Raw genomic sequence first — 6,963 nt, forward strand, 5'->3', positions numbered from 1 at the left:
GGAAATGAAATTGGAGATAATAAAAAAAAGGGTTTTTTTTAATTTTATTTAGGGTTATGTGAATTTTGATGTTTCAGTATTTTCTAGGAGTTTTGACTTTTTGTATTTGCATCTTTGTGTAGGTGGGGATTCTGTACCCACGCTGGCGAGACCTACGCAAGACCCATTTTCTGCCGTCGCCGGTTGCTCAAGACCTACTTGCCGCTACTGCTCACATCACAGGTATTTACTCTTATCTTTTCCTTCAAAACCTAATAAATATATAATATTTGTGATCTGATCTGAGAATCTAAGATTCACAGAAACCGTGCTTGTGCCTTGTAGATTTGTGGTGTTTCATGTTTGTGTTTTTATTGATGAGTGATGAACTAAACTGATGTTGGTGATTGACTGATTGTGAATTGAATTTGTGTTGCCTGTGGTGTTTTTTTTTTTTTTTTTGGATTTTTGGCTTTGTGACTTTGTCACCCTATGTTTGTGACTTTCTATCTTGTATTATATAGATGAGAGTGAATTGAATTTGTGTTGCCTGTGGTGTTTTTTTTTTTTTTTTTGGATTTTTGGCTTTGTGACTTTGTCACCCTATGTTTGTGACTTTCTATCTTGTATTATATAGATGAGAGAGATAGAGAAAGAGAGAGAGAGTAGAGTTTGTAGTTGTAGAGATTAGTTTTTTCTTTGTTGACTGGTGGTTGGGCATAATAGGGACAAGTGGAGTTGGCCAATGGACAAGTGACAACAAAAAAAAAACATAAAGTTAAAGAAAAGTTTTTAGTGTCAGTAGTGGGATTCATTGGGTTAGTGGGTTAGTGTTAGAAAGATGGAGACAACACAAAGACATAAATAAGGGCAGACTAAACACAAAGACATAAATAAAGGTAGACTAAAGACAAAAAGAAAAAAACAAATCGTATAATATAGAAAATTGTCATACAAATTTATGAAAATAATTGTGATTCTTATATGATTCTTATTTTTTTTGTAGATCATGAAAAAATTAACTAAAATGCTTGATTTTTTCAAAAGAAACAGTCCAACTTCAAATTCTTTTGAAGTCAACGTGGAATTGCCAACAACTAATGTTGCTATTCCAATTCTAGAAAATGTGGATGTTCCAATTCTAGAAAATATGAATTTTCCAATTTCGGAAAATGTTGATGTTCCAATCTTTCAAACACAATTTCAAAGAATTGACCTTGATTCTTTGGATTATGATCCCGGAACATGCAAACAAATATTAGAATATCATGTTAATCAACGTGATGAAATTCGATGGGATTATGAATTTTTTTTTTTTGCTTACCTCCGACCCCCCCAGCTTAAAATCCTGGGTCTGTCCCTGTTTTGCAGCTCAGACTCTCTCAAACCCTAGAACTCTCTCTAACCCTGAACTCTCTCAAACTCTCGAACTCTCTCAAACTAATAGCAACAGTAGCATTGACATCATTGTATGTGTCTCTCTCTGTGTTTCGTTTCAAAAAAAAAAAAAAAACAAAACAAAACAAACGCGCCCATCGATCTCTTGCAATCTCTCTGGTTTTGGAGATGGAGAATTCAGAAGTGAGGAGTTCACAACGCGTCCGATTCGCAGTTATTATTAGGCCTCTGACTACGTCCGAGCTTCTAGTTGGTTGTATAGATTGCATTTCAGTGGTTCATGGTGAACCTCTGCCTTAGGTACTTGATTTTTAAAAAATTAGTTTTAATCAAATTTAATGTTATCTGTATGATTGAGTCGCTAGAATTTTGAAATTTGGTGTTCAAAATTAGGTGCAAGTTGATTCGCAATACTTCGCCTTCGATTATGTTTATGGTGGTAGTACTAGCTCGCCTTCTTCTGCATTATATGATGATTGTGTTTCTCCTCTGGCGGATGCACTATTCAATGGTCATAATGCCACTGTTCTTGCATATGGCCAGGTATAACTTTTTATTTTATCTGATAGAGTTAGAACACTCGAAAATATGTTTTGATACATTGCTGAAAATATGTTTTGATACATTGTTGAGTTTACTTTGTTTGTGTTTTTTAAGATGGGGTCGGGGAAGTTGTACACCATGAGGACTAACTATTCAAGGGAGGGAAGTAATGTAGGAGTCATACCTAAAGTAATTGAAGACATATTCTAGAGAGTCGAAGTGATGAAAGATTCAGCAGAATTTGTTATTAGAGTCTCATTTATTGAGGTAAAAGAAATACTTCTAGTTAGCTTGTTTCGTTTTGTTTCCTTCGCCTCACTACTTGAGTTTATTTGCTTGATGTTGTATGATGTGATGACAGGTACTCTTGGATGAAGTTAATGATTTGCTAGTTCCAAATTTGCCTAAAGGGGCAGCTCTATTAAAGCTTGCAAGGGTTCCCATACAAACTAGAAAAACGGTGAATGGAATAACAGTTGCTGGAGTCACCGAGACAGAAGTTAGGACAAAAGAAGAGATGGCAAAACATCTATCTCATGGTTCCCACTCATGCCACTGGGAGTACTGATATGAATAGCCAATCAAGGCGAAAATTTCATAATGATACATATTTTGAAAAGTGTTGCCAATGAAAATCTCTAGCTTTGTAGTTTTGAATGATCATTTCATAATTTGAACTGTTGCCAATGAGCTCTATCTCAACTAGCACCCTCTTTGCAAGTGCTAAGTTTAGGGTGAAGTCTTGGGTTCAGGGTATGTCTACTTAGAAGAATGGCAGGAAGTGCATTAAGTTTATGATATGTTGCCCTTCAGTCTAAGCAATTCTTTGTAAATTAACTTTAAGTGCTTTGTGTGAAACATCAAGGCAGTAAAATATAGAAATTAAGTACAGAACATGACATGTTTGTAGTCATAATTTTTGTAGAATAATATATGGGAATTTTACAAATAATTTATACCAAATGTGGTATTGCCATTTTACATTTATTGACAGAATATGCACACAATTAAAGTGTTACGTGCATATCCATGTAAATACTATCTTTGTTGCATTTTATTAAGATGACAGCTGAATTGCTATTTAGTTTTTCGTGGTATCACCAGTCTTCAATTCTAGTCTCTTTTAGGCAAAAGCTCTGTCTTGACCTTTTAACCTTTAGAATAACAACTAACTTATGCTGGCTTCTAGAGAGAGTGGTTTGACATTTTAGTTCTTGATCCTTTAATGGGGTTAGGTAATGCACAAACCAAAAAGAATCAAGATCTATTGAGTGTGTTTGCAGCCATACTTCATTATGTTGAAAGTTATATAATTTGTAATGTTGAACAAAAAAAAAAACTGGGCTTAAATTTTTTTTTTTTTTGGTTGAGCCATGAATTGGGCCCAATTCCTAAACGGGGCCCGCGGGACCTGTTGGGACGGGTCCGGGCCCCAAAAAAATCCGGTATCATAAACGGGCCGGGTCTGGATCACGGATCTTACCCCGTGGGTCGGGTCCGAGTATGAAAAAACCCGGCCCGAACCCGACCCGTTGCCATTCCTAGCCTCTCCCTCTCATCTCACTCGGACTCAGTTTCACGCCATTGTTGTTACTCCTAGTCCCAGAAGAGATCTTCTTCTTGATGGCCCTCACGATCTCGGTCCCGCTAATCTCTCTCTTGAGAACATTTGAGCTCTTTCTCACCACTGCCACACCAAATCAACGATCTGGGTCTGAGTAAAGAAGGCGCTTGGGCTCAAGACGAGGTGAGTTACTGCTGTTGGTGACTCATTGAGTGTGGGAGTCAGCTTCTTCTTCTTCTTGTTTGGTATTTTGATTTTGATTTTGATTTTAATGGTTTTGTGATTTGGGTTCTCTGTGGAAGTTGAGAAAGTTCACTGGATTTTGACATTTTCTGGGTTTTGGTTGTGCAGTTAGTAGTGGGATTTGGGATTAAAGAGCCACCCAATCGAACCACCGTGAGCCCAACTGCAAATGTCCCATCAGATTCTAGTCTTCTACCTAAACCCATCACCATTGTAAATCACTCCCACTGTTGTCAACATCAAAACCTTTGGCTCACCATCTAGATATAGTTGGTGTGAGCACCAAATTAGGTTGTCTGTGTGCTAGTAATGGATGTAGAGTTAGAAGATTTATGGATCTAGGGTTTAGAATGAGAAGAAGAAAAGAGAGAAGAGAAAGGGAGAAAATAATATACAAAGGTCGAGGGCCTTGAAGCTTAGTGGCAATTTCCCCCCTCCCCATGTTGGATGTACAAAGGTTTTATGTATCTCATTATGAAAAGTTTATTTTCTTTTCCCGTTGGATGTACTTGAGACAGCCTATTAAATGCCCCCTAGACACACTTCCTATTGTAGACAATTGATAACCGATTAATATCGGTTGCTAGTTTTCTTCCAGCGCTTGATGCTTATTCACAATCACAAGTTCCTATCATTCAATGCTTGGTGCTTATTCTTAAGTTTATTTATTTGTTTTTTTATTCTCAACTCCCTTTGAGAATTCTGTGCTGCATCAAACTACTTTTTATCAAAAGTTAGATATTTAATATTATATTAGTTTCTTTCATCCCTGGAAAAAAATATATGCACTGAATGTTGATGTGATGTATTTTATAATAGTTTTTCTAATGCAATTAGTTGGCAATCATGTTCCTTGTTAGAGCTTGCTATTGAGCACTAGTTCAAATGGTACTTCCTCCATTGATAATATTGGGTTCAAGATCACTGGGTGCATATATAAGTTACCAATAAAAAAAGGGCTCCTTGTTAGGACTTATTCTTAGTTTTTTGTTTGCTTGGTCAATTCCATTGTCTTTGTTAAGCATGAGTTGATTATTGCCTGCAGAGACTGCACAAGAGAAATACCATCTACTGTTGTAAGTATTCTCTCAACATACTTTATTGGTTCAATCTACTGTTGAACTGTGTTTGTGGGCCTCTTAGATCCCATCTTTCTTAGGGTCTGGTCATGGATATGGTAGAGTGTAACTATACATACATGTATCAATCTATGTATGTATACATAGATTGATAACTATACATACATATTCTTTCCTAGAAAGAGATTTTTCTCCATTATTAATTTGCAGTCCAAGAACCGTTTTGGTAACCACATTATCATTGAGTGCAGCATACTGAAACTAGGTAATTTCTCTCTAGTTGATTGCTTAAAAAATCAAAACAATATAAATTGAAGATATTAAATATAATAAAAAAGCAGATATTTGTGTAACAAAGTTGCCTGTGTATAGTTGGCTGTCGTTTTTATCATCATTGTGTGTTACCTTTAATGTGCTTAGGTGCAGGGCTTTCACTGTTATTTCATACTTTCTTTTTTTTATTACATGTCAGTTTTTGCAACGAAAAACAGAAAAAGCTTCTATGTCTACAAAAGTTGCATTGACAGTAGAGAAAAGGACTCAGAAATAAGAGATTTTTTTTTTTTTTTTTTTTTTTTTTCTGCTTTTTAAAGGTTCCGTCAAATTGGAGATGGAAAAGGCAAACTCTAGAGAAAAGGTTAAGAAATTGGAGATGGAAAATGTAGAACTTATAGATTCACTGGTAAGTGCATGGCTCAGTGTGATCCATGCCTTTTATGGTTCCTCTAATTTGGCCATGAGTAATATATCTTGGGAGAGGGAAAAAAAAATAGTGATACAATCTACACATATACATAACATCTATTGGATTTGGGTGGGCCATCTATTTCATTAAATTGGATTTGGATCTATATAGCTATACTTATTAAGTGACATCATACATTGTTAAACTGTCATTTTGACTTTCTTGGACATGGTTGTCTGTTATTATTCTTATCATTTTTTTCCCTATTTTACTTTGCAATAGAATGCCTCGAAGAAAATGAGAATGACAATGGATACCTAAACAAGGAAGGGCATAAGAATGACTTGCGCAACCAGGTAGGCGCACCCTTCTCTTCTTTTTGGCAATCAGCCAAAAATAGTTTGCTTTTTTTTTTTTTTTGCTGAATTATGCTATACATGATTTCCAGTCACATATTATTGGTTAATTGTTTCTATTGCTGTTCTTTTTTTCTTTTTTTTTTACCATCAGCCAAAAACTGTTTGATTTTTTTTTTGTTTGTTTGTTTGTTTGTATTTTACTGGCTAAATTATTCTATACATGATTTTAGGGCTACAAGAGCTCCTCTAGATCGGAAGACATGGATACATCTGAAACAGAATATTTGGATGATTCGGATGATGATGATTGGGCGCCAAAGTCAGAAAAAGAAGAAAAACTCTATTGCTGCTCTTGCAGTATAAAGTCTTCTTGCAAAACAATGAGATGCCCATGCCGAGCTTCTGGAGGTAGTTGTGGGACTTCGAGTGCTTGTGTATCTAGGAAGTGTGCCAACAGCAGAACTGTCAAGGGTGGCTCACCAGAGTTCCAAATTCATGAGTTCCCACCAGATTAATATAGTGTTCTTTACAACTCTGTTACCTTGCTTATGTTGATTTTCCTATCTATCAAAACGGGGATGCACGATCTACACATCGTTAACTGGTCATAGGTTAAAATTGGCACTAGTTATAATGTTTTGTGATGCTTTGAAAAAAATTCCTTGCTTATGTTGATTTTCCTATCTATCAAAAACCGGAGCTACATGATCTAAACATGGTTAACTGGTCATAGGTTAACTTAAAATCGGCATTAGTTATAATGTTCTGTAATGCTTTGAAAATTTTTATATCTTGATGTGTATATTGTTGAGAGCATTTCAAAAGAACCATTGCATTTTCAAATAACTTGGTTCATGAAACCTGAAATAAAATCTAATACTGGTGCCAAATTAGTGAGTTTACTATCATATCCCTTGGCCTGTGCATATCTTAAGCTCAGGTTGGCCAAACTTGTGTAGCTCCAACAAGAAAGACTTGGACATGGTTTGTTCAGTCTTGTGACCAATGCCTAGGATTGGGTTTATGGCAGCAAGTTCATTCTCACTATTTGTGGCTGATTGATTGACGACATTTGGGACTATTTGGATTGCTGGTGGTGGTGGGGTTCTGTTT

This window comes from Quercus suber, unplaced genomic scaffold, assembly GCF_002906115.3.
Source record: "Quercus suber isolate HL8 unplaced genomic scaffold, Cork oak 2.0 scaffold_76, whole genome shotgun sequence".
NCBI classification, from domain to species: domain Eukaryota; kingdom Viridiplantae; phylum Streptophyta; class Magnoliopsida; order Fagales; family Fagaceae; genus Quercus; species Quercus suber.